The sequence below is a fragment of the Gigantopelta aegis genome, chromosome 7, assembly GCF_016097555.1.
Source record: "Gigantopelta aegis isolate Gae_Host chromosome 7, Gae_host_genome, whole genome shotgun sequence".
NCBI lineage: Eukaryota > Metazoa > Mollusca > Gastropoda > Neomphalida > Peltospiridae > Gigantopelta > Gigantopelta aegis.
The window spans coordinates 146,624-151,856 of NC_054705.1; positions in this window are offsets into that span (position 1 = coordinate 146,624).

The following is a 5,233-nucleotide window of genomic DNA, read 5'->3' on the forward strand; positions in this document are numbered from 1 at the left end:
CTACACATTGGAAAACATATTTAGCAATATTATGTTACACCACAAAATGTGCGAGTATGTTTGTATAGTTATATTCTATTGTTACAAGTCTATCTAGCGATGGTCCACTACCCATTATTATTATTATTATTATTATTATTATTACTACTACTACTATTATTGATGTTGTTATTGTTATTTCTTCTCATATTCTGTATCACATCTCATCTTGTTTCAATATTATGTTGATATTTTACTATGGCAGCTCAAACAACGAATAGGGACAACTTGTATTGTGTAAAGTTAATGTTGAGAAAAACAAAACGATATGTCGCATCATCTTCCAATGGCGTAAATGTTTTGCTGGACACATTGATGGGATTATTATGACATCACGGCGTAGTATATAACAGCCTAGTCTGACGTCATTTTCAACGTAACAGATAAGTTCATTATGACGTCACGACGCAGATTATAGCGGACAAGTTGGGCGCCATTTCACTCATATCATTTATTAGATTAATATGACGTCACGACGTAGAATATAACGGCCTAGTTCAACGTTATTTCAAACCTAACATTAATTAGCTGCCTAGTCGGACAATTTTGAGATTATTATGACGTCACGAGCTAATGTATAGCAGTCAAGTCCGACATTTGTGATATTATTATGACATCACGACGTAGTCTATAGCGGCCTAGTCGGACGTCATTTGACACTGAGTAGACAAAGTGTTTTTGTTTGCCCATTCGACTCAAAATACGGTCTTGATTACGTATAACAGTTTTGTCGTAGACATTTAGTTTTTATGACTATACTGTCTTACTTATGCAGGTGCACAGGAACGCGCCTGTTACACATGACTGCTGTTACACTACAAGACATATGTTGTATTAATATATTTGGATCACACACACACACACACACACACACACACACACACACACACACACCAGTGGTTACTAGTTTGTTTTGGTGGTATGTTGTATTAATATATTTAGATCACACACACACACACACCAGTGGTTACTAGTTTGTTTTGGTGGTATGTTGTATTAATATATTTAGATCACACACACACACACACCAGTGGTTACTAGTTTGTTTTGGTGGTATGTTGTGTTAATATATTTAGATCACACACACACACACACAAATAGATGAAACATACACGAATGCGTGTGCGCGCGCATGCTTGTGATACATGCACCCATCGATACATCCGTCTATCTACACATACATGCAAGCATACGATGTAACGACAGTCATCATATCTGGTCGTAAACTGTCACGTGTATCATGTTGACTGTGTAAATAAAACTTTATGTTAAAATTTACCGTCTTTGTTATTTACATGCCAACGTGCATTTGTCAATATGCAGGACATCACATACCACAATCTGTGATATATCAATATTGAGGCACTGGTTGGGATGGGGAAAGCCAACAGATTCGCCAAGAAGCTTCGATCCTGAAAACAAATACACAAGGCGAGCGACCTACAGACTGAGATAAATATCACATTAAAACAAATCATAAAAAATCAGTACTGCAACTGTTAAGAGACTTTGACCTGTGGCCCGTTTGTCGCGTGTTTGTGGGGTGTGTGTGGGGTGGAGTTTGCTCTTGCCCATTTTCCACTAAGAATATAAATTTTGTCTCTTCCCCCCCCCCCCCCCCCCCAAAAAAAAAAAAAAAAAAAAAAAAAACCCACCCAGCGCAGGACAGCTGGGGAAGTGTATATAAAATACTTCTTTCTGCTTATGGGCAAATACAAAAAAGTAAAGTTTGTTTTATTTAACGACGCCACTAGAGCACATTGATTTTTTATCTTATCACCGGCTATTGGACGTCAAACATATGGACTTTCTGACACTGTTATTTTAAGGGAAACCTGCTGTCGCCACATATGCTACTCTTTTATAACAGGCAGCAAGGGATGTCTTATTTGCGCCTCCCACAGGCAGGATAGCACAAACCATGACCTTTGTTGAACCAGTTATGGATCACTGGTCGGTGCAAGTGGTTTACACCTACCCATTGAGCCTTGCGGAGCACTCACTCAGGGTTTGGAGTCGGTATCTAGATTACAAATTCCTTGCCTCGACTGGGATCCAAACCCAGTACCTACCAGCCTGTAGACCGATGGCCTAACCACGACGCCACCGAGGCCGGTACTTCTGGACAAATATGTCAAATGGCAAATTTTAAGTAAACTATTTCTTGCTGCTTATAGCGAAACATGTCAGACACCTTGAAATTGTACATAAATACTTCTTGCTGTTTATGTGGAAATATGTCAGACAACTTGAAATTGTACGTAAACTATTTCTTGTTGCTTATGGGTAAATATGTCAGACAGCTTGAAATTTTAAGTAAAATACTTCTGCTGCTTATCCATCTCTCAGTCAGTGTATTGTACCGAACTTGAACTCTCATTGGCTGAAGCATGCGTACCTGGTGGAATGTAGCAGGTTTCGTCTGAAGACAAAGCGTCAGAATGACTCAATGTTTGATAGTCAATAGACGAGTATTAGTAGAATACGTGCTCATTAAACAAAGAACACGTTACGTCTTCCATACATTTCTCAGAAACCCCACGAATGAATGAAGGCATGACGAAATGAATGAATGAATGAATGAATGAATGAATGAATTAGTTAATTAATTAATTAATTAAAAATGAACGAATGTTAACGACACCCCAAAATAAAACGATTTGCTTGATGACACGATGACAGTCCGCCACGTGTCTATTAAGAGGATGTTTGATTGGTTTTGTTTCTCACGAATTGGTCCATAATAATACACAGCTCAATGTGGGATATTACCTATGAGGGGTGTTGTTCATATGACGTATACACCTGTGGTCTATTTTCCGTATAGAATAAAGTCTTGTCTGATATTGTCTTGAACTCGTATCGCAATACTGCGTGTTTGCTCAGTTGTGATGGGATATTTTCTATACATCACAACGATCGCTGGACAGTAGCAACCATAGACATTCAAACCAGAGGGGGTATTCTGGTTCTTGGTATAATCCCATCTCCAATAACTCAATAATGCTCTTTCTGTTATTCACAAAACTAGTGTTTTATGTGAACTGGTGGTGTCTGCATTCAACGAGGTCAGATTAAACCATCAGTCTGCGTGCATAAATCACTGTCTACTCTTTGTGTCTGCCAGTCGTAAGAGTGTCATGTTGCACAACATACCCATGGCAACCGAAATCTAGTGTATTATATTACATAATACGGATAAATATGTATATTATATTACACAATACTGATAAATACGTGTATTATATTACACAATACTGATAAATACATGTATTATACAATACTGATAAATGTGTGTATTATATTACACAATACTGATACATACATGTATTATATTACAAAATAATGATAAATACGTGTATTATATTACACACTATTGATAAATACGTGTATTATATTACACAATAATGATACATACGTGTTTCATATTACACAATACTGATAAATACGTGTATTATATTACACACTATTGATAAATTCGTGTATTATATTACACACTATTGACAAATGCGTGTATTATATTATACAATACTGAAAAATACGTGTATTATATTACACAATAAAGATAAATATGTGTATTATATTACACATTACTGATAAATACGTGTATTATATTACACACTATTGATAAATACGTGTATTATATTACACAATAATGACACATACGTGTATTATATTACACATTACTGATAAATACGTGTATTATATTACACACTATTGATATATACGTGTATTATATTACACAATAATGATAAATACGTGTATTATATTACACACTATTGACACATGCGTGTATTATATTATACAATACTGATAAATACGTGTATTATATTACAAAATAATGATAAATACGTGTATTATATTACACACTATTGATATATACGTGTATTATATTACACACTATTGATAAATACGTGTATTATATTACACACTATTGATAAATACGTGTATTATATTACACAATAATGACACATACGTGTATTGTATTACACACTATTGATATATACGTGTATTATATTACACAATAATGATAAATACGTGTATTATATTACACACTATTGACATATGCGTGTATTATATTATACAATACTGATAAATACGTGTATTATATTACAAAATAATGATAAATACGTGTATTATATTACAAAATAATGATAAATACGTGTATTATATTACACACTATTGATATATTCGTGTATTATATTACACACTATTGACACATGCGTGTATTATATTATACAATACTGATAAATACGTGTATTATATTACAAAATAATGATAAATACGTGTATTATATTACACACTATTGATAAATACGTGTAATATATTACACAATAATGATACATACAGGTTTCGTATTACACAATACTGATAAATACGTGTATTATATTACACAATACTGATAAATACGTGTATTATATTACACACTATTGATAAATACGTGTATTATATTACACACTATTGATAAATACGTGTATTATATTACACACTATTGATAAATACGTGTATTATATTACACTATACTGATACATACGTGTATTATATTACACACTATTGACAAATGTATGTATTATATTATACAATACTGATAAATACGCGTATTATATTACACAATAATTATAAATACGTGTATTATATTACACATTACTGATAAATACGTGTATTATATTACACACTGTTGATAAATACGTGTATTATATTACACAATAATGATAAATACGTGTATTATATTACACATTATTGATACATACGTGTATTATATTACACACTATTGATAAATACGTGTATTATATTACACAATAATGATAAATACGTGTATTATATTACATACTATTGATAAATGCGTGTAGTATATTACACAATAATGATGAATACGTATATTATATTACACTATACTGATACATACATCTATTGCATTATGCAATACTATATGTACTATATTACACAATGCTGATAGATACTTGTATAATATTACACAATACTGCCAGATGTGGAATGTGATGTTGTTTATGTAAAAGGTTTGCTTGAACGACACCTGTGGAGAGTATTAACCAGTCCCTGATTGGCTACTGGAAATGAAGCACTTGATAAATCTATAACATAATTTATAGAATAAAAAACATTTGTTTTTCATTACCAGCAATGATTCGTATATATGTTCCATGCTGCAGGCAGGGCATCACATACTACACTC